The sequence below is a fragment of the Hippopotamus amphibius genome, chromosome 2 (genome assembly GCF_030028045.1).
Source record: "Hippopotamus amphibius kiboko isolate mHipAmp2 chromosome 2, mHipAmp2.hap2, whole genome shotgun sequence".
NCBI lineage: Eukaryota > Metazoa > Chordata > Mammalia > Artiodactyla > Hippopotamidae > Hippopotamus > Hippopotamus amphibius.
Genome location: NC_080187.1, coordinates 166,531,177 through 166,556,313, shown reverse-complemented (window position 1 = coordinate 166,556,313; position 25,137 = coordinate 166,531,177). Strand labels below are relative to the sequence as shown.

At 37.5% G+C, this 25,137-nt stretch overlaps 1 protein-coding gene and 1 non-coding gene across 2 annotated transcripts in view; one reads left to right on the top strand and one right to left on the bottom strand.

Annotated features, from left to right (window-relative positions):
* The window catches only part of PRKD1 (protein kinase D1), a 313,425-nt gene that overhangs the window by 188,276 nt on the left and 100,012 nt on the right, over nt 1-25,137 (bottom strand). The window lies entirely within an intron of this gene.
* Nucleotides 20,470-20,572, top strand: LOC130847323 (U6 spliceosomal RNA). The gene has a single exon (XR_009052093.1). It is a non-coding gene; the product is annotated as a U6 spliceosomal RNA (small nuclear RNA).

Here is a 25,137-nt window from a genome sequence, read left to right as displayed (position 1 = left end):
CTTGTGCTCTGCAACAAGAAGCCCACACACTGCAATGAGGAGTAACCTCCATTCGCCACAACTAGAGAAAGCCCGTGCGCAGCAATGAAGACCCAATGCAGCCAACAAATAAATAAATAAACTTTAAAAAAAAAAAGAGTACTTGCACCAATATTTTCTGGTCTGAGTCACAAATGCATTTTGGGTCATTTGCTTTATCTTAAAGACTATTTTACCTTAATGACTTCTCCTGAGTTTTAAGTATTACTAACAACAACAGAAAAGTCCTGAAGCACATCACAAAATTTGATTTTATATTAGGTAAATTATACATTTTAGGTGACTTATAACCATGAATCTTTCCTTTGAACAATTTTAATATTTAAATTATGCTGTATTTGGTTTGGGAACTTGTCACTGTTTAATACTAGGGATGAAAGCTAGTTAGAAGCATCATCTAAGTATGTTGCATCTAAAAACACACATCATGAAAGTCGTATCTGCTAATGATGTATGTCTGGCTGAGAGAGCATCTTATGACAAAAAGAAAGATGTATATTATTGATACAGTCTACTTATTATTTACCTTGCCAGCTGTAATGTAAAGAAGGTCTGTAATTTATTCAACCACATGCTGATCATATGCCATAAATACCATTAGGTTTTCACTTCTGCTTTTTGAACAAAAAAGCTGATGCCTCTCAGTGATGAAGGTATTCAACAACTGACTGAGTTTAACAATCTCTGGAACTAGCCAGCCCCAAAGGATCTTTCTGATTTAATCTATTTATAACATCCCAATTTCCCAATCTCTATTCTTGTTTTCAATCTCATAGCTCATATTTCTGTTCAGTTGTTTCACTTGTTTAAAACTAAAATTATCTCTAAACATCTTTATACAGAACTTGGAATCACTGTTTCACAGGGTCTTTATTGCCATACTATAAAAGTTATGTTACGATGATATTTTATTCATCCATTCACTCAACAAATAGTATTAAGCTTTAAGTATGTACAAGGCGCTGTAAACAAGACATATCTAGTTCCACACTCTAGAGGGGATACAGACATTAATCAACTAATTATGCAATCCATTATATGACTGCAATAGTCACAAGTGTTATACAGCTGTACAGGATGCTATGAGACCATATAAAATAAAGTTCTGACTTAATTTGAGGAAGAGGCATGGGAGAAAAGGCTTTCAGGAAAGTCTTCTCTGAGGGTTACTGTGAAAATTAAATGTTTGAAAAGCATGAGGCCCAGGGCCCAGAACACAGCAGCCACTCAGTGAAGTGATGCTGATCATAATGATGATATGACACAATTAAAGTCATTCAGCTCAAGATCTTCCTAGGCCTCCAGACCCAGCATGTTTAGAATACATTATGAATAGAACCAGATGTGCTAAGAGCCACTGCATGCTGTCTACTGCTTCAAGAATCACAACAAAGGGCCTTAGAGTTTGCGGCTGTCCGTTTCATTGTCTTTATCATTACTTTATCATAGACTCTGCTCATCAGAGGCTTAACAGTATGTGCCTCCCTAGAATACTTCTAGTTCTCTTTTCTAAATATGTTATTTGAGATCCAAACGGGAGTTGCCATGCTACTCAGGAAAGAGAAGAGTTACGGCTGAGGTCAGGCAGCTCCAATCATATTAGGTCCCTCATTCCTCCAGTTTGCAGGAAGCCATTGAGAAACTTAGCATCCTTGACCTGTTCAGTTCTGCCCTTTCATACCTCTCCACATTCCTCAGTCATGTACCTCCTCTTCCAACTGGGCCATTTCAGTGAGCTCAGCCTCAGCAGTCACTGGCAGAGCCCAGGACCTGCTAGTGTAACCATTCACACGTGTGGACAACCAGACAACTTAAATAGGGTGAGAGGGGCTTCTATGAACGCACACACAGAAATAAATAAGAACCAGTGTATATAACAACCCTTAAATATACACAGCAATTTTCTCACTGGAAGAGAAACTAGTGTTTAACCATTTTCTTCCTTGTAGTAGAAATGAAACTGATTTCCCGCAACTCATCATTTTATCATTTCAGTTTAATGCCATGCATTGTGAGGTTGCCATTTCCTAGGCAACGTAGTAGGTGCTTTCATATGTGTTACCTTTTTAAATTTTTAACAGCTTAATTAAGGAGTAATTGACATAATAGACTACACTTACTGAAAGTGCACAATTTGATAAGTTTTGACATATGAATACATCACTGAAATCAACACCAAAATCAAGATAACAAATATATGCTTCATCCCAAAGGAACCGCTATGGACTGAATGTTTGTCCCACCCTCCAATTCATATGTTGATGCCCTAATCCCCAATTTGATGGTATAAGGAGGTAGGAGCTATGGGAGGTAATTAGATTACGAGGATGAAGTCCTCCTGAATGGGGTTAGTGACCTTAAAAGAAGAGACACAAAAGAGATGATCTCTTACTCCATCAGATGATGACAGAGCAAGAAAGTACCATATGCAAGCCAGAACCTGACCATGCTAGTACCATACTCTCAAACGTCCCAGCCTCCAGAAATGTGAGAGAGAAATTGCTATTATTTAAGCCACTCAATCTATCATATTGTGTTACAGAAGCCCGAAGAGACTAAGATAGGAACATATGCATCATATCTCATGCTCCTTTGTAATCCCTCTCTTAGCTCCTCCCCACCCTCTGATTCCAGGCAATCGCTGATCTACAATTCTGCACAGCAGATTAGTTTGCGTTTTCTGAGATTTTCTATAAATAGAATCATTTGTTATGTACTTTTTAATGTGTGGGGCATACAGTTCACTTAGCATAATTATTTGGGGGTTCATCCATCTTGTACCATATATCAATACTCCATTCCTTTTCATTGCCAAGTATGATTCCATTGTGTGGATATACCCTAGTTTGTTTATACATTCACCTACTAAAACGGACATCTGGCTTATTTTCATTGTAAGGCTACTGCAAACAAAGCTATTATAGGTATTTGTATATAATTCTTGGTATGGACATATCATACCAAGGTATAACAGATTTCTCTTGGATAAATAACCAGGAATGGAATAGCTGGAATATATGACTTTTTAAGAAACTGCAAAACTGTTTTCCAAAGTGGTTGTACCATTTTATATTCCTAACCAGAAGTGTATGAGTTCCACTTCCTTTATATCCTTACCGACACTGAGTATGGTAAAGCATTTTACTTTCAGCTATTCTGAAGGTATACCTTGTTTAATTCTCATCCTATGAAAAAGATATATAATCTCCATGTCACAGATCAGCACAATGAAGTTCTGCTCATGCTTTCCTCACAGGGAGATAAATTACAAAAGGTCCCTTCAGGGTACACAAAACTGTGTTCTAATATTAAAAATTTTAAACTTAAAAAATGTCAAAATTCTTATGCCATTTGATATTATAATTGAACTTTCATAATGTAGATTTAAATCACAGTAAAATTAGCAGGCAAAGGAGTTTTAATCCCAAACACAGACTAGAACATGAAATACTATAAAAAACGAAACACTTTCTACAAAGCAAGAAGGTCCAAATTTTGTACTGTAATCTTATAAAGTTGGGCAGGATAAGATACTTCCTTAGTACAGTTATCAAATATTAGTAATATGTCAAATGTTTCACATATCAATTTATCTGAAATGTTATTATGAGTGATTCCTTTGTAGAAAAAAATCCTATTCAATATTTAAAGTTTCCAAGGCCAATACTTGGCACAATTTGAGCTTGTGAAATTGCAACCAGGATGCTGAAATTTGATGACCATGAAAACTAAGTCAAAAAATAATAATAATAATAATAATGGGAAGAAATAATTTGCCATCCCAGTAACAGCAGCAGCCAGAAAAATTGGTAAAATGTCATAAGTGCCAGAACATGACATTGTTGAAGAACTCAGGCAAAAAGAAAAGGTTTATTATCTACATGGAAACTCTACCAACTCCCAAATACCAGGGCACAGCAATACTTGTAAAGAAAGAAATGACATGATGGAAACAACAGGAAAAATAATTCAAATTTACTTAGCAAGGTTTCAGTAAAATAGCCAATGTTAAAGTGCTGCCAATTTGAAGCCATTGCTTTAAAAAGTCAAACATTCCTGTAACATTCACTAGGTCAAAAGTGACCTAATCGCAAAATGAAATACATTCAAAAATACAAGAGAATGTAATGACAATATAGAGACAGCTACAAATCAGATTCTTTTTTAACTTCACACTAGAATCACGAAAAAATTGACAATCTGTAGATATTAGTGCTGCCAAAACTAGAGAAAGTTCTTATGGTTAAAATAAAAACAAAATATGCATAAATATATAAGGGTAACAAAAGACTATTTTTTGCTTGTAGCAGCACTGTAATTTTATTTAAATGGTAGGTGTTTCTGCAGAATAGAAAATGGAATTGCACTTTAAAAAAACCATCAAATTCTATACCTCATATACAGTAGTCATCTTTAAAATGTTGGCAAGAAAAAAGTGCCCACAGGAAAAATAAAAGAAGCAAACTATTTTCAAATCATCCAAACTACAATAACCAAAGAAACACTTCATCTGTTCACTTTTTTCCCCCGTATCAGGTAAATCTGAGTTATGCTCTCCTTAAAGAAAAAGAAAGCCGCTATCAAGAATCCATCTGTTCTAAGACACTTGCATACCTAAATCCCACATTCTGTAAAGAATATCACAGCTATCTTTTCAATGTGTGTTCTGTGGGAAGTTGGGAGAGTAAAAACACTATTTTGTTTGAACAATTAAGTTTCTTATACCCAAATAGGTACAATGTTTAAAATAATCACATCCATGAACAGTGAGTATCTCTGATTCAAATAGGAAGAAAGGAGTACAAGTTTGGTCTTTCGATTTGTTTTTGGTTGGAGGGTGGGGTTTCATTTGTTTTCTTTTTTTTTTTTTTTAAACTCTTTTTTGGGATATAATTGCTTTGCACTGTTGTACCAGTTTTTGCTGTACAACAAAGTGAATTAGCTGTATTCATACATATATCCCCACGTCCCCTCCCTCCTGCGACTTCTTCCCACCCTCGCTATCCTGGCCCTCTAAGTCATCACCCATCATTGAGTTGATCTCCCTGTGTTATGCAGCAGCTTCCCACTAGCTATCTCTTTTACATTTGGTAGTGTATATATGTCAATGCTACTCTCTCACTTCATCCCAGCTTCATTTGTTTTCAATTTCTCAAGCTTTGAAAAATGAACCTGATCTCCAGCACTCTACCATATAACTCTACTGAAGCGATGCATTTTAGGTCATTCACAGCTGCTGTCTAACCACAGAAAATAAGATGTAGAATTTAGTTTTTTTTCTTAAACACAATATTATTTTTATTCCATGTATAGGTGTATTTTGCATTAATGGGAATGCTAAAGACAGAGAGGAAACAAGCAAGCTAGAGGAGTACCTTCTCTAAACACAGCAATTCAGGGGCCATGCTATGAACTTAATAACGTCAAATGTTCCTTCCAACACAGATTTTTACTGTGGCCATTTTAAATCAGCTTATTAGCAACTTGCAAATTTCTGCTATGCAAAGGTGATTAAGCTTGTTTTGTTGCCATAAAATGCAGATATATTAACAGACAGTTTAGTTTCAAATCTAAGTTGTAATTTGAGGTTTATATGCTCATTTTTAAAAAGGTGGCTCAGAATTTCAAAAAATTATTTCAGATTATTTTCAAGTTCTAACTTTATTCATACAAAACAAGGGCCATGATTTATATAACATTTTATAGTATATGGTAGAGTATACTTTACTATGTAAAAGTATATTTCTTTATAATGTATGAATATGCAACGATTATAACCAGAAGCTTAAATTAATAAAGAAGCAAACAAAGCGAAATTACACTAAATAACATCTATAAATTACTAGGGTTGGGGTTTTTTTTCCTTAGCCTATTCCATTCACTACCCTTCTACATACAGACTCTTAGATGTTTATAATCATTGTGTAGATAAAATGCTGCATACCGATATATTTAATTCAAATATGGTTGTTCAATTTATACTACATCTTCATAATAAATATAAAAAATTTATACACACTGCTATATTTAAAACAGATAACTGACAGAGACCTACTGTATAGCACAGAGAACTCTGCTCAATATTCTATAATAACCTAAACAGGAAAAGGACTTGGAAAAGAATAGAAACATGTACGTATAACTGAATCACTTTGCTGTACACATGACACTAACACAACATTGTTAATCAACTATACTCCAATAAAAAATTTTTTTAACTTACTGAAATAAAACCAGTTTAAATATTAAAAAAAAATTTAGACACTTTCCCCCCTCCCCCCTCTCTCTCTGCCACTGTATTTAATTTGGGGGTTACTTTCTTGAGCAAAAGTCTTAGAATTAGAAGCTAAATGGTGAGTGAAAGGTACAATCACAGTTGTAACCCTCCCAATATACTGATAAATTCTTCCAGTTTACAATATTATAAGCAGTGCATGAATTCACACATATCCCTACAAATTCACCTACAGAGGATTTATAATTTTTAGTTATTTAATAATTTAATAGACAGTAGTATAGACCCCACACTTAATTTACATTTCTGTAATATTACTAAGATGAGTATCTTTCTTTTCAACTTTAATATTTGTTTTCATTTATATGAAAATTTGTTTTCATTCTTTGAATATCTATCTTTCCTTTGCATATCACTCATCATTTGCATTAATTCTCCATAATGACATCAATATAAATTTCCTAATTATCAACTCTATCAATACTTCATCATACTATTGAATTTATTGAAATTTTAACTATAGATAGGGAAAGCCAGAAAATTTCACCCCAAAACCATTTTGCTTTTGCCAATTTTTGTATTTCTTCTATCTTTATATTTTAAAATATAACACATATTTATGTACAAATATGTAATTATTTTAATCTGTTTTGTACATTGCATATGTCTTCCTGTTTTTGAACCACATGAGATATAGGGAATCTTCTATATTCTTATCTCAGTTTTACAACATTGTGCATTAAATAACTCATGTTCTCACTATCTTCTCACCTAATTTTCATATAATAAACTCTAACAAACATTTCTGACATCTTCAATTAAACTTTGTCTTTTCTGCAACACAAGTAGTACTTGTGTAACTTAGAGAATGAGTAAACATTTTGGTGACTAAGGTTGAAATGAAGTAATCTGGAACTGCTTTCAAATCAGAGTTATTTTCTAGTGAGAAATTATAGCAAAACTGACCAAGCAGTTAATAATGATAAATACAATAATTTGGAATATTCCCAAACTCTAGGTGTTAAAATAATCATTTAAGGCACGTGACACAAAATGTTCTAGGATGCTCATCATTATAACTTTGGACATTTTTAAGCCTGAATATACAAGAAGTATGCTGTGGATGGTAGGTAAGCAAAAGGTACAATGTTTACAAAGGGAAGCAAGCAAAACAAATAATTTACTAAGATCATTTAAATGTGTTAGCTGGCCACATTAGTATATATGTTTCTTCCTTAATTATAAATGCTATATTCCTCTTTTATCTATTGATATATAAATAACAGTGCTATGCATAATTGTAACACTCTTCTAAACAAGCAAATGATTCTCTGGCTAAATGATATCTCCCAATAGGATTACATGGTATATTATGTTGGTATGAATTAGTTTGTTAGGTAAATAACTTTAAACATGAAATAGCAATCAACAAGTATGCATAAAAATCATTTAAACGTGTATGATGTTTTCCTGAATTGAGTGATTCTAGTTTGTCTATCTGAAGTTAAATTTCCCAACTCCTGAATACTGAAATTAGAATGACTTTAATTATAATGATATCAATGTTTTAAAATTTTGTTCTTTATTTATCATCTTACAGACGGCTTTTTCTTTTTGGTGGAAGATGCGAAACTGGTCTATTCAAATTTTAGTGTGTAGAACCAGAAATTCCTACAACTTATGAAATAGAAAAATTGAATGTTTGGGAGAGACTTCTGGGTTAATGACATGAATTTGGCAGGCATCAGCCTATAAACGATATTTAATATCATGAGACTGAATGACGTCCCCAACGGTAAATAAGTGCAAATGAAGAGGAGGTCTAAGTACTGATCCTTCAGGCACTCCAATATGAAGATGTCTGGCAAAAGAAAGGGAAGGAAAAAGTGAGTCATGGGCATCTGGGAAAATGCACTGTCTCTGCTGCTCTGGGGTAGATCAAGTAAGATGACCAACACATTGACCAATTCAAGTGACTGGGAGGTCACTATTAAACCTGATTAGATTTCTGGTGGAGCCGTGGGGACATAAGTCTGATTAAAGTACGTTTAAGAGACAATTAAAGGAGAAGTAGACACAAGAAGTATAGACTTGTTGTGAGTTTCACTGCCAAGGGAAATAAAGAATGGCTAGTGGGGCAAGAAAGATGAAGAGGCAAGAGGGTTTTGTTTATATAAAGTCCCTAGACAACATATTTTCTTAATCCAATTTAAGGCTCTAAATGAGGAAGGGCATTAAGAAATGATGATCTGGGCTAACTGTAGGAAAATATTTTTGTCTAGAAAACTTTTAACCCTCAATTAGGCCAGCTCTATTTTCAAATTATTAAAATTGACAAGGATTCTAACTACATATCAAAAGCAACAGTCAAGTGCTGTATTTTCCCTTTCATAAATGATACTGGCATAATGGGAAATCTCCTGAGGGACACTATTCCCAGAACAGGTAAAAAAGCAAAGCTGTATCAGGTGGTCTTTTAGGGGGACCATTAGTACGCCTTGTAAACAAACTGTATGTAAGTGATAAATTAAAATCGCTTTGGTGTTGACTTATTGATCAAATGTAATAAGCTTAATTCAATAAAATAGACCTGGATGGATGATGTTATTAACACCAGTTCAATTTGATGTTTAAAATGTGTTCCTGGAAGGAATGGTTTAAATGTCTGTCTGAAGTATCAGAAGTGTACTGTTAGAACACATAAAATATGTAACTATGATCTGATACTGCTCTAGCCATACCCTTACATCAACTTCTCACTAAGTAACAAGATTTCTCAAAACATCTAAAACTTTTATAAAAAGAGGCCACTTTGCACTGACTGCAGTGGATAATTAATTCAAACTACACATGGGGGCCTCAATCAATTGGTGGAGATCCTGTGTCCCACTGAGCTCAGGAAATCTCAAGGCACATCTACCACTGCAGAAACACACATCACTTGATGAGCAGCTGTTCACCTCAGCTCTCCTGTTCTTCCTCCCCAGTCTGCCCAGCGACCATGATCTAGGTGGGGGACCATAAAACAGTCGGACTGAAATTGCCATTAACTACCATTAACTATACTTTTTTTTTTTTTTTTTTTTTTGCCGAAACAGACGTTTGAGATAATCACTAGTTAATACCGAAATCCAGGTGACATACAGAAATGAAACCTCACACTAAAATTTAAGCTGAACCCAACTGATGTATACCAGTAATACAGACATTCAATCAGGTACAACTGTAACTACAGAACTAAATAACACCCAAATCTCACCGCATATTAATACTTAAGACATTCCAGAAACCACCATGAAGATGTACGCACATTAAATACAAAGAATTGTCCTCAGATTATTTCCTAGTTGTTATGAAAATGTCAACAGGAATTTTAACAATTAAAATGGACAAATATCAGCTTTCCTCTTTTTGAAAATTTTATGTCTTTGAAGACATGTCTGAAATGAAATGTTGCCCCTATAATTTTTTTTCTTTGAGAATTGCACTTTTCTGACAGCAATATGCAGTTCCACGGAGATCCACCCACTTCCCACTACTTTTCAGGCTTATGTAGCAGAAGCGCCACCAAAATACACATACATATTCATAAGCTGTCTGAAGCATTAATTCCACACATGGCAATGTATACTTGCATCTGTGGTTGGAGCTTCTAATTTGCAAAAGCAAATATAATGTGTCTAAAAATCTTGATGAGTGAATCTTTCAAATTCAAGCCCAGAACATTAGGGATCCACGTATACATAATTTCAAGCAGCAATAGACTTCAGTTTTCTGACTACCTAATATAATTCTCTCCAAGTCAGAGTGTCACTATGTGAATATGATTATTGCCCATGCTAATTTCTCTAATTTACTTCTTATATGTATTTCAGGTTATAAATATTCATAACCAAAGTCCTCTGGTAGTGTCCCCTTCCACTAGTCTAAACTAAACTCTACTTGCTGTAACATAAATCTATTTTCTCCCATTCTAATTTATGAAATGGCTGAGGAAAGGGGTTTGCGATATCTTTTCAAAATAAAGAAATAACAACCTAACCTTGCTTTCATTTCAGTGTACAACTGTCTAGTGGTTGAAACACTGACAATACAATATTCAAATCATCTCCCGTATCACTGATTCTCCATTTTTTCTTCTTTTTTTGATAATCTCACCAGTATTTAAGCCGATCTACTCCTTCTGCCCTGAGTCCTAATTTTGCTTTAGTAACTAGAAATGAGTAGATCCTCCATTTACTCCTCTCTCTTGGGTGGGTGGGAGGGTACCTCCATGATGTGGCAGCTGCTTAAGCCATGAAAAGCCCTGGTTTGCTAACTCAGGACTTTTAAGCACAGAAATTTGCACACAAGTACTTGAAGAATGAAGAATTACAGGACTGGCATCAATCTAAAAGCACAAAATAAACAGTTTGCAAGAATCAAAGTTGTAGACTTGTTAATTTCTTGGCAAATTTCAATATGACAAAAATCATTAAAAGGTGAAAACCTCAATTAAACAAGTAATTGTCTTAATATGGTTAAACATGCGACATGTTAATGAATTAACTTTGTAAATCTTAGTGAAAGGAAACAAATTGCTTCTCCACTAATATTTCGGAAAAGATGACAAATTACTGTGCTCAGATTTTGACTGTTTATTTTTGTTGATTTTATTAATCATGCCAGTGCTTCAAAACAGACACCTGAAATTGCTAGGGTTTCCTGAGGAAAGCCTATTGCTATATTTGGAGTTTTGTTATTTATAGCACTTATTTCCTTCTCCTAAAAGGCTGCTGTAGCAAGGATTAAAAATGTTTATTAAAGAATCTTACAAATGAACATAAAATGTTTAGAAGCCCAACAATTTTCTTTGGCAGCACTGTACTCTGTTACAGAGTGGCTCTGCGGGAGGCTATTTAACCACAAATATTGCATATGGATTTTCCAAAAAGTTCCAAACTATTTGCAGTAGATCCTCATTATTTGTAGATCCTGTATTTGTGAATTCGCCTATTGGCTAAAATGTATTTGTAACCCCCAGATCGATACTCATGATGCTTTTGGGGTCACGCACAGAGATTTTGGGGGTCGTTCACAGAGTGGCAACATATCTGAGTCGCCCAACATGCACGTCCCCAGCGGATGCCCTGCCTTCACGTTTCAGCTCTCATACTGTAAACAAGAATACTTTTCTCAGTCTATTCAGTGCCACATTTTTTTGCATTCGGTGCTTCTTTTGACGATTTCTCTGTTTAAAATGGTCCCCAAGCATGGTTCTGAAGTGCTATCCGGTGTGCCTGAGTGTAAGAAGGTTGTAATGGGCCTTATGGAGAAAATATATGAGTCACATTAGCTTCATTCAGGCATGAGTTAGAGTGCTGGTGGCCAATGAGTATATTAAACAAGGAGTCTTTAAACAAAAACACACATAAACAAGATTATGTATGACTGGTTGACAAAAATGTGGCCAGAGGCTCACAGGAACCAATCTTGTATTTCCCTTATGAACAATGGCTCAGTATTTACTAATTCAGGGCTCAAAGTAACTTTGTAGAACATGACTACCATTGACTGTGTTATTTCTAATCAATGTGGCTATGATATACCATCGCAAGGAGAGGCAGCACGGGGAGTAAAGCAGAGCATTCACGTGTGTTCCTAGATTTTGTCCATTTAACAAACATCTGATTTTTAGATTTGGGGATTTATTGAGTGTTATCTCTAATTTACAGCAAACAAACAAACAAAGAGCTTGACTTCTATGGATTGACCATGGTGATTCTGGGTCTAACATTACTTTTCTACTACAATCCAAATTCCTAAAACCACCACTCTTTTTCCTTTCAAAGTCTTCTTATTTGGAAAGGCCATGTTTCAGGAAAATACTTGACATGCTCTACCTTAAAAATTCCAAAAGTAAAAATTTGAACACTACAAACTCTGTAGATGGATAGATGCCAACATCAAATAGGAGGGAAAAAAAACCTGGCATTTGTTTTTGTTGTTGCTGCTGGATTTCCTTGAAAGAGAAAAAGTCTTCAGCAATTTTGTAAATCTTTCCCTGGATGGCTATCACATGAGTATCTTTAGACTGTTTCAGCCTGCTATTTTGGTCATTTTGGGAAACAATCCAATCCCTCACAGCCCCTTCCTTCTCTCTCCACACTTGCTCCCTACCTAATAAGACCACTGGCACCAATCCTCCCTATTACAAAAATTACTATATGCCATAAAGAATTTTAAATTTAAAACATTGTTCCAATTTGGGAACTTAAGATAATGCAATAAACATTTTTGTGTAATACTTTTGCCAATTTAATTGTCAGAACCTATATGAGCTTAGCAACCAATCGTTGTTTCCAGAGAAATAGAACCCAATAGTGTTGCGTGTGTGTGTGTATGTACTCACAGTCTGTGCGTCTGAATCATACAATTGTCCAGGCTGGCAACTCCAAAATTACTGGTCAGATAGGCAACCTGGAAACTCAGGCAGGAGGTAGTGCTGCAGTCTCGAAGCAAAATTTTTTCTCAGTATTTGTTCTTAAGGCCTTCAACTGATTGGATGAGGCCCACCCACATTATTACTTAAAGTCGACTGACTGTGGATATAAACCACAACTACAAAATACCTTCACAGCAACACTCATATCAATGTTTAACCAATAACTAGACTCCACAGCTGAAGGAATTTGACACATGCAACTACCGTCCCAGTACCCTACCCCATAAAGTCACCTCCAGTGAACACTAATAAGCATGGGGAAAAGAACAAACTGAAGCAAGACTCCTGGGCTTAAATCCCAGTTGTAACTGTGTGGTTTTAAGAAAGTCACTTTTCTTCCCTGAACCTCAGTATATTTATTTGGGAAAAAAAGTATGTATGTATGTATGTATGTATCTATCTATCTATCTATAGTACGGATTTGATGAGGAGCTTAAGGCAATCAATGAGTGGCAGTACTATGTTATTAGGGTCTATGTCTTTTATAACTGTATTACCAAACACTAGTATATTCCTGACATGTAGTAGATGTCTCATAAATGTGTGTGGAAGGAAGAAAGGAAGGAACAAAGGAAAAAAGGAAGGGAAAGATGGAGGAAAGAAGGAAGGAAGGGGAAAAAATGAATGAATGTATAAGTAAATGAAGAAATAAACGTCAAAGTTCACTTCTGGAAAGAACCTAAAGTCACAATACTTGAGATTACAGAAGAAAAAAATGAGAATAAAAAGCAGTCCCTGATTTCCAACAATTTAGACCTGATAAGTGGTAAAGAAGTCCAGTCTGCAAATACAAATATTTATAAACATAATACAAACATATTAAGAAAGTGACACAGAAGTAAATGCATCTAATGCACAAAGAATTCTGGTGTAAGACAAACAAAAGGCACATTCTGAGACTATAAAGGGCCAAAAACCAAACACAACGTATGAGATCAGCCGTCCAAAGACTCCACAGTAGAAGGATCCCATTGTGGTTTTGTAAACCTGGATTACCTTACAAATTAATTGATAAGGATAGAGTGTTGCAAAATTTAAAACAAGGTTACAAAGCAACATCTTTAGAATGACACTATTGGAATGGAAAACGTAAAGGAGAACTGTAATTCAGTCAGTTGGAGTGACAGATAAGAGCTTAGAACCTGAAGATCCATCAATGTTTATATCAAATTATCCAAGGAAAAGAACCTTATCGGGTGACCCAATAAGGCAACGAGGTTTTCCCATAACCTAGATGGAATATCCCTCAAGACTAATCAATTCCTTATGTTTCAATTCTGAGCCAATTTAGCAACTTTCCAGTTACTGACTTTGCTTCATAGGTATCTTGCTATAGAGAGGCAATACCCTAGAAAAGCACATTGCTCATTGTGAATTGATAAATAGGCATTCTGGTTCATAAAAGTATTTTTTATGAGTTTTATTAGAAGGTGTTTGTCTTCTAGGAGCTATAGCAACTTGGGCTGGAAGGAAAAAATAGAATTTCTGGAACTTAAAATTTGAGAACCAGAAACTGCACCTCAATGAACCAGTCATGTGATAGGCCAGCTTGACAGGCCATGCATGACAGCCCTTTCTGTATTCCTCCCCAATATTGGTCTTTGAGTCATTCCTGTATGTTGAAGGCTGAAAGGACCCAGAGGATTCAGAAAAAAAGATGGAGGATAAGAAGTATTTTAATAGGCAGAAATTTTTAGGAGAGCATTCCAGATAGAGAGAAAAGCACAGCTAAGATTCAAAGATGGCGAAACACAATGTATGTACCGATTAGAATAAACAGTCCAATCGTGATGCCCATATACAGGAAGACTGAACAAGAAGACTGTAACAGGTAGACTGGGTATTTGGAGCACTTTAAGTGACCATACTGGTAACGATTTTTATTTTACTGGCAATAGGAAGCCTCCAAGTTTTGATTTTTCTTTTGAGCTGGTGAATATCAAAATTGTAAGTACGATAACATAATTAACTTGTTAAGAGCACAGTAGATATCTTTGAGGAGAGAGTGACTGGTCCATGAAGTTTATTTTAACAGTCTACATAGGAGGTAATAATAATCCAAGCTGGAAAGATGGTTGTTGGAATACAAACAGTAGATGTAAAGGTGAGACCATAAGGAGAGGATACTCAGTGGGATTCACTGAGCATGTGACTGAATGTGAAAGATGAGGGACCTAGAAAGGTTGATATGGACTCCAAGGTTAGGAGTAAGGGTATAATAGTGCCACTAAGAGAAATATACATGGCAGGGGAAAAAGCAGACATAGGGTAGCAGGAAAGACAAACAGGTTTGGCATTAAATAATGAACCCAGCTGCAGATGCTAAACAGTGATATTAAGAGATTCAACCCATTAATGTAAAAATGATGTTTGAAATGTATATAATGGCATATCAATAATTTTTTTAAAAAGTGCAAATGTGAACATATAGACACATATTAAGAAGGAGAAAGGAACATTAAAATATACTAATTAATCCTGGAAGTTTCCATGAGAGAAAGGTGTTTTAAGCTATATTTTCAAAAATTTATAATACAAAGACAGGATCAAAATAAGTAAAGTGAAAATCCTTTCTGTATTATCAGCTCACAATATGGTTGAACCAGCTCTGGACAACCAGGAACTCTGTCTTGATGAGTCATGCTCTGTCCAGGGGGTGATGGGAGGCATAGGGGAATTTTAAGTGAGAGAGAGACATGATCTGAATTATATTTTAGAAAGATTGCTTTTATGAGGCAAAGTACAGGAGACAGGTGATACCAGTCTTACATTTCTGCTGTCTCTCTTTACAGTAAATGTTATAAAGACCGGAGTAAATTTTTGTATTAATAATCATAGTTGCAATTATAAAGAATGCATGGTAGCTGAGGAAGTTGAATGAGTTTATCCACTCCATTTCGTGGTTCACAAGTCAAAATCCAATCTAGCAAGCTGAGTCTTTACTCTTCACAACCACAGCCAGCTGCAGAGTTTCCAAATGTTCCACCCATTCATAAAGACAGGCAAAGGTAAAGGCAAGGCAACAATCTAACAACACTACTCTGCGTGGTTTACAAGACTAAGCTTTCAAAAGCAGTTTTCCCACTAACCATCTAGCACTTTTGGTTTTTTCCTGACAGCTGAGAGATACCAAGAATCGTAACACTAGCCTGACCCTCCTATTATGCTGTCCACCCCTTCAACATGGTCCAATGTCTCCCCTTTCCAGAACCTTGTTTCAACAAAGCACTAACCCCAAAACATCAAGAGCACTAGACTCTCTTAGCAAGTACCAAACCAGTAGCAGAAGAAGCCCAAATGTGCTTTTTTGTGCTACCATCCCCATACATAACTCCAACTAAGAAAATGCCTCCTAATTTTTAAAACAGAGTTACCACAGCAACAAAGTGAACAGTTAAAAAGCAATGAACTTAATCAATGCAAGTCATTGTTGGAAAGATTATCCCTCGAGACAAATCTCTCACTGCTAAGATTATTGCTATTTATCTGAAGTGTTTTCTGAAAAGGCAAGAATGACTGACTGAGGGCTTCAGATCAATGAGGTGGTTTTTGTTTTGTTTTTTTCCTTTCAATGAGCTAAAGTTCCCAGTAGACCTAAGCTACACTTTTAATCGTGACATTAATCGATAACAATTACACCCAAGAGAATGCCAGCATAGGTTTTCCAGGAAATCTCATAGGGCTTAAACTGCTATACTTGTAGAAATAGTCAATATTATGTGTTGTAAAATAGAATTCAGGTTGATTTCTTCCTATTTCCCTAGAGCAGAAATTTGGTGCTGCAGACACAGAAATGTTAGCCTGGTACATCTCAAATATTAATGTGCTTAAGAATCACCTGGGGACCTTGTTAAAAAGCAGATTCTGAGTCAGTTGGTCTGCGTGGGGCCTGAGATCTGCATTTTTACAAGCTCCCAGGTGATGTCAGCAGACCATCCCTAAAATAGCAAAATGACAGAATACATTACTGACTAGTCAGAAGGAAGAGCCAAAGGCAGCACATTGGCAGAGGGATGCTTACAAAAGACGTACTTGACTGCAAAAGAGATTCTGCTTCCAGATTTTCTATCCCAGATTGCCCTCCTTGGAAAATGACTGAAAAAAATGGCAATGCTAAACTTACCTTGAAGAGCAGCCTTTTCCAAATGTATCCCAGGGACCCCTAGTTATCTGGGATATTAATTGGTGTTGTCAGAAAAATAAGATGCTAATAGGAGACTCAATGGTCATGTAACTGAGTTAAACGAAATTGCTAACATTTGTTAAACACTTACTGTATGTCAAGCATTGTTCGAAATACCCAATACGGAATAACTCATTTAATCTTCACAGCAACTCTATGAGGTAGAAACTATATTATCATCCCCATTTTACAGATGTGGAAAGGAAGCAAGGAGAGGTTAAGTAACTTGCCTAAAGACACAACACTGGGGAGTGACAGAGCCAGGATGCAACCCCTGGCAGGCTGCCTCCAGAGCAGAGGCTCTGATCTCTGGAACGTAAGTACGCACCAGTGTTGATGGGAAGTGTGAACCACTGCAAGGCGACAGAAGTGCTCGTAAGCTGCCAATGAAAAGGAACAGGGCATGGAGAGGAAAGAGGAAAACTGAGAAGTTAGGGTAAGACAGGAAACAAGAATAAGGTGGAGAAGGGAAAATTTAGAAAATGCAAGTAATATTTGGAGAAGAATAGATTTCAAAGGGTGCTGTATACTTCAACGAGTACCTCCATTAGGAGGTATCATCCATCCAGACACAGATGCACTGAATGAAGACCAGTATGCTTGGCAAATAAACACCCAAGAGAGGAAAGCAAGTCAAGTGGTAGATCTCGCCAACCACAGGAGGACAGGAACAGTTTACTTCCACCAAATATACTAAAAAGCACTCAAAGATAACAGAGTCATGATTATCCTTACACTAATTACCTAATTTACAGATTATCTGGGTCCCCTGCTAGGTCTCTTTCTTCTTCCTACAGGATTGTTTGGACATTTTGCTCCTAATTAGCAACTTGGTAAGAGTGAGTAGGGAGAAGAGAAGACGATTAAATCAGGGTTTTGGATTTTTTCTTTTTGTTTTTGTTCTTATTTGGGGATTTAGCAATAAATAGGTTTGGACGAGGGAGATTAGGATGTGAAACTAATGATGAAAGTACAACCTTATTCAGCCTAGATTTCAATGCACCCTCTTTGCCTGGCCTTCACATTGCTGGGGGAAGAGATGTGCTGAGTGCACCCAGCCTGAAGTACATAGCCTGAATCAGAAAACAGCCAGCACGTTATGCAGAGCAGACTTCCGGTCAGACAGAACTATAAACAAAGCAGTTGTCTGGTTAGATGAGTACTGGGAAACAGTTCAGATTGTTCAGACAAGCATTAAAACAAAAACTGAGCTTGGAAACTTCTGACATTCACGGATCCCTATTGCAATATATATGTGGAGATACTCATGGAAAACTCTAACACTAGCTTAAGGAAAACAAAAACCTTAACTGGAGACAAGGAATTGCCTTTCAGCGTCCTGAAAGGATCTGATATGTAAATGTAGTTACAAGTACCAAAATGAAGATAATTTTTTCAAATAAAATAAGAGAGGGCCTTTGGCCTCCAAGACAGAAATGTGTCCTAACAACTGTACTTTTTCAACATCATCTCACCCCCAGGAGCAGGGCTGCCTGATACTTACAAGGCACCTGTATTTGTAAGGCTCTAAGGTGAAGCAGTCTAATTTTGTTATGCAAGTACTTCAACCCACATTTACAAGCTTTTCAAATATTTTAATTTTATTTTAATTTTATCTGAATGTTTTCCATTAGCATGTTCCTTTATATGTGTGTGTGTGTATATATATATATATAAAAGAATCCTTCATTGTTCCAAGATACAAATCATATCCCTTTGAATTCCAGATGAAAACATTTTAGGCCTATTGATGATTGTATTTCAATTGACATGTACACACATGTAAAGCAGTTTCAATGTTATTTAAAAATACACTCCAATAGTGTACTGTGTTGATATTAGCAAAGCACTCAAGAAAATGCTTCCAGGTGGCAGGCACCTGCCCTGGCTTCGAAACACCAGCCTCAAAACCTATATAGTCAAGCGCGAAATGGGGAAAAGCAACAAACTATATATTTCAGCACCTAGCAGTTTTGGCAGCTCATTTGGAACTGGTTATTGCCAGCTGGGCATTTTGCCATTTCCCTGAGGCAAAATTAAAGTGGAAGATGCAAGGGTTTTATTGTAATTTTCCACCACATATTTATATCATTATGGGTTTTGTGCTGCTCTAGTCCCCACACAGTCTCACTGAATATCTTCTTACTATGCCTATGAAATTTGAAGCAAATACTGGATGATGCGGAGGAAACAAGTGGGCACTGTATCCAGCGCATGACTGCTGAAGGTAACACTCTGCCTATCAGAATGGCTCCAGAATTTGCAGGGCCCCGTGCAAGATGAACAAGCGGCCCCCCTGTTCAAAATGCAGATGAAAAGTTCTAGTAAAGTTACTGAAGTATCAAGGTTTTCCCTTTCTCCTGCAGCTTCTCTCCCAACCTGCCAGGGTGTTATTTATTTGCTACTCAATGTTTCAATCCTTCAGGCACAGGGACACCTTCAGAGTGAGTGCAGATCTGGGTACAACCCTACGTGTACCCCCACAGTGCACACTAACTCCCCACCCACTAGGTACTGAGCTCCCCCTCCCTCCAGTCATAGACCAGTACTCTATGCACCAACCGGGGAGGGCAAGTCAAGTCAGGCATCTCCCTTTCCACAGGCGCACCAACCCAACCCAGAGATACCCCCCCGCCCCCCCGCAAGAGCACTACAATCTCTACGCAAGAAGGTACCTGGATTGGGTACCTAGATTGGGGTGGATGAGAGGTTTGCTATACTGAGGTACCGCGGTGACACTCCAGGATGCGGATGGCCACATCAATGTCCTGTCCTGAGACATCCTAGGCTCTTGCTCCAGACCCTGAGCCTCCCTTGCCAGGGGCTGAAGGCTGCAGCAGTGTGGGGCAGGAGCACGGAGGAAGAGACCAGGTCCTTGGGGTCCTAGGAGGTGGGGGAGTGAGCAGTGGAGAGCAGAAGAGAACCCATCCCAAGGAGGCAGTCACCCAAACTAAAGCTTCCAGTTTCAGGATGGGCTCCTTTATCCTGTCGGACTTCACTTACAAAACACAAATTCAAATATAAAACTAAGTACCTCAAGTTGGGAAAGCCAGCGTACTGAACCCCAACTGAGTGCTCTGGTCACAGGCCCATGAAGCCAGCCCTGATTCATATAAAAACCCAAGGCCTAGACTTCCCAGGTTGCGCAGTGGTTAAGAATCTGCCTGCCAGTGCAGGGGACACAGGCTCGAGCACTGGTCCAGGAAGATCCCACATGCTGCAGAGCAACTAAGCCTGTGTGCCACAACTACTGAACCTGTGCTCTAGAGTCCATGAGCCACAACTATTGAGCCCTCATACCACAACTACTGAAGCCTGTGCGCCTAGAGCCTGTGCTCCACAGCAAGAGAAGCCACTGCAATGAGAAGTGCACGCGCCACAATGAAGAGTAGCCCCTGCTTGCCGCAACTAGAGAAAGCCCGCACAGCAATAGATTCAATGCAGTCAATAAAATAAATACATTAAAAATAAATAAATAAATAAAAGGCTATGCTTTACAAAAACAAAAATCAAGAAAACCCAAGGCCTGTGCTTACTTCTGCAGCACACACACTAAACTTGGACAACATAGACATCAGCATGACCCCTGCACAAGGATGACACACAAATTCATTATGTGCTCCATTTTTATTTTATAGAACTAAATACAAATACACGCACATACACACAAATGAAACTGTGAAAATCTGGGAAACTGGGAAAATCTGAGTAAACCTGGGTAAAGATGGACTGCATCAATGTCAGTATCCTAGCTGTGATACTACACTAGAGTTTTGCAAAATGTTACCATTGGGAGAAGCCATGTCAACTACACAAGGGATTCTCTGTATTATTTCTTACAACTAAATATTGTAATTATCTCAAACTTGAAAAAAGATCCAAGGCCTATTAAATGGACAAAATACAGCATACAGGTGATCATTACCAAAACTACCTCTACCTGGATATATTCCGAACATGAAATTGTATATAATTTGACTTGACGTGATGTAAAAGAGCGATCCTTGAGATAGCTGGCTCAAATACAAATCTGCAATCGGCAGGCTAACCACAGTTACCATCGGGAGGAATGTGTTCAGCTCCACTCCTTACTGAAGCTTCTCTTATCTACTTAAGATAAAATGAAAACACACAGCAGAGCAACTACAGAAATACTCTGGAAACTGACATGGTCTATGCAGAAGCATGCCTTTAATCACGAAAGAGGGAGAAGTGTGTATGGAATAGCTTTAAAACGTTAAGTTCTTACATCCAGAGAGCTGGCCCGTGTACCACTTACAACTAAAAGGACATATCTGATGCTGGCACAGTGACTTAATTTTTATATACAAAAGATGAAACACCTTTCCTGTCAGATGCTGAAACACCACAAATACAATGGGGAAATTTTGAATTCTCCAGGCTGAGTTCCCACGGAACTGAGCCAGGTGACAGTTCCATGTCGCTTTTTAGGACTGTTTATGTGAGCAAATACCCAAAGGGGATCGATCTTGTCACAGCCCAAGGGGAATGGCAAGGCCACTTCTATAGGGCCTCAGAGACAGAGACTGGCCAAAGGGCACCTAATTCTACCCTGACTTCCATAAATAAGGTAACAGAAGAGATGTGCTTAACACCACAGAGCCCAGCACCCTGGAAATACTCACAGACTGTAACAGTTTATCTCAACCATGGCAGCCTGTTCCCACTGTGACCTCTCACATGCTCAGCACCAACTCCATATAAATTATGCATCCAATTACTATTTCTTGCTCCACCAGACAGTGCTCACAGACAAGATAAGCCCAACTTTGGTTCAATCCAGAACTTTGCAGGGAACCAATTAAGCAAGGAAAGAAGTTTGAGACTAGAATTCATTTTGCCACTGCTAACTCTGCACCTCTGGGTAAAACACTGGGCTGTTTGTTAGTGAAATGGAATTTGAATTTCAAAGATGGATGAATATTCATTCACTTTGGCTAATTACATACCAAGGGGTTCAAAAAATATTTGTTGAATGAAAGACTGAATTAATGAATGGATCTGTTCAGACATCTCTCCAACCTGGCTCTTTTTCTCTTTCCTAGCTAAAATTCCCTTTCAGCTTCGTTTTGGAGTTAACATATCAAAGTAGAGGGGGAGGAACTCCAAATAAAACAGCACTTTGCTCACGACCTCACTTGACTGTATCCTGCAGGCTCCGCTACGTAATTAATCACCTTCAGCGCCAGCCGGACGCGGATCTGCCAACAGCTCCCTGTCAGGCTTTGCCAGGTGTGGCAAATTACTGCACCTCCGTCTAGCCAAGCTCTGAGCATGGGAGTCTAACAAAAAGCATTTAAGAACCTCCCCAGGCACAGAGCAGCGCTGGCTGACTATCAATGTCTCCTTCTTGTGGTGTCCTAGTTTGTTCTAGCAGTCTCCAGGTCCTATGGATTCCTGGGCTTCTGACTGTGCCAGGGCACTAAGGAACTGGGCTTTTCCCTGTCCCATCTCGGGCCTTCACGTTTGGAACAGCTCACCTCTCATGTCCGCCTGTGCCCAGACCACAGTCTGCACACCTGACTTGCACAGACTTTCTCAAAGGTATATTCAAAACCCTCTCCACTTGGCGTAGGCTCGGATCCCGGGCTGGCTGCGTGCCCGTCTCAGTGATTCCCTGCTGCCTCCAGGGCTGGCACCGACACAAATGCAGCTCTGTGTCTATTCACCACAAAAACCTTGACTCTGTTCTATTCTATCATTGATTCCTCAGCACTTGAAATGAAGCTAATTTTATTTCATGAAATTTAATTAACTACATGCAAAAGTTTTACTGGCTAAGCAAAACATAGGTAAGAGCCAACTTGAATTGTGTCACTATATAAACAGTGTAAAGGATGGTTTAATATTTAAATAAATACCAGTCTAAAAGATGATGACAAAATGTGTGGTTTAACATAGATAAACAATGCAAAGTGTTTTGTGTTGATTCTTAAAAACTAGTTTTCTAAAACGTCCCACTGAAATCATCTGCTGCTCCAATTTCCCTGCTCCTCTTCCAAGCTCTGTTTCAGAGGTTTCTCACTGCCTTTAAAGCTAAAAAGCCACTTTAAAAGTGCATCAAATGACCTTTTAATCATCAAAGAAAAATTACCAGTGACTGAACACTACTATATCATTAAATAATTAATCACATGGTAAAACTACCATTATAAATATCTAAATTATTTAAGAGAAGTCAAACATATGGTAATTAGTTATTTCTTTCTAATCCACTAGTACATCATAGCTGACACGAATGTCACAGAGTCGCATGCCGTATACGCTCCCAGCATATTCTCACCTCTCCATTCCAGGAATTCAGTTTCAAAATGTCCCTAGGGAGGAATTGTTGAGAGCAAGATGTTAAACACAACAATGAGAAGAAAATTCAAGTATAAAATACAAGCCTTTGGCACAAACTGGGATATGAATATGGACACACAAAATGGGGAGAAATTTATTCATAACAATCTAACCAATAATCCAAGTGGTACTTAGAGTGCCTGGAACCATTTACAGACCTCTGCAATGGAACATCCACAGCCTGATACATCTTGTAACATCCACCTCTCTGGAGAGTGGGACATGCCTCCTCATCACAGGGTGCTTCCCAGACCATAAACAATGTATATGGTTCTTTCCAAGTCTTTAAGCTGACTCACAGTCCACTGAATACTTCCAGCGGTGCTTCTCACAGTCGGAACAGCACAAGTTCAGACTCCATTTTTATTTCCAGGTAAACTACAGAAATTATAATAGCTCTTACGTCTATCAGTTTAAATGTGGTGCCAGTTTTCTACATATTAATAATACTCATTTCTCCATTAACTTAAAAAAATAATTCTACCCTCAGTGCAGGTGTAAGCAAAGGGAACACTTTAATGAATGAAACATAGCCATGTCAACAATTAGTCAATACTCCTCTTAGAAGCTTTTTATCAGCAATTTATAGAAATCAGCACAGAGAGAAAGCCATGCTCCCTGAGCTACCATCACTGCCTAACAAAAGAACTAACCATGTGCCACAAACTCAGGAACGACATCAGAACCACAGTGGCAGGGAGCTGATTTTCAATCTTTTTTAAACATGTTTTATTGTTACTTAAATCTATTGCTATGAAACTTACATGGTAACATAATTAATAGAAAAATTGTTACCCACAAACACATTTAAATAATTTGTAAAGTTATTTGCTTTTTTACATTCTCATTATTCACTGCCCAACATAGGAACTTCTTTTAATGAACTACTGTCCTTAATTTCTAGGCAATTTCTTTTTCTAATAGTAAATATATATCCTCAGCCACATCATTAATAACCTTCAGAAGTTTACATTTACTCTGACTGTGCCATGTGTGAAGATGTTGGTTTAGACTTCTTTAGCTTTGCTGACATTTTTATATTTCAGTGGAGCGTAAAAGTTGTTGCTATGGACTGAATGTGTCCCCCACAAAAATTCGTATGTTCAAACTACATCCCCAATGTGATGGTATTAGGAAACAGGGCCTTTGGAAGGTCATGAGGGTGGTGCCCTCATGATGGGATTAGTGTCCTTACAGGAAGAGACACAAGAAGGCTTGTCCTTCCTTACTCTCTCCTTGCAACTAAAGACACAGCAAAGAGATAGCCATCTGAAAACCAGGAAACAGGCTCTCACCAGACACCAGATGTGCTGGCACGTTGATCATGGACTTCCCAGTCTACAGAACTGTGAGAAATAAATGTTTGTTGTTTAAGCCACTCAGTCTATGGTACTTTGGCAACTGGAACTAAGACAGTTGTCATTCAGGATATTATGCCCTCAATAAAGTAAATAACCTATTCCATGTAACCCTATGATTACTAAAAATGGTTTCCACACACTGAAATGCGCCACATTCCTGGCAGTCCAAGAGATCGTGCTTTCGCTGTTGCTACCTTCCGGACAGAATAGATATAAACTACTGGTGGTCTACTAGGTTTCGAAAATGACTCATTTTAACTACATTTAGATAAAATACACATATGAAGGTCTGAAGGTTTATAACTAATTTTTCTAAATGCACATTTATATAATGTACTTTCATGCTAGCTGGGTTTTTTGTTTTGTTTTGTTGAAGAATGAGGTTATATCTCCTAGGATCATCTTTTAAAATATCTTTTCTTTCAAGTTTATATACCTAACATCTGTGAAATTTTAAACTATATGTTCT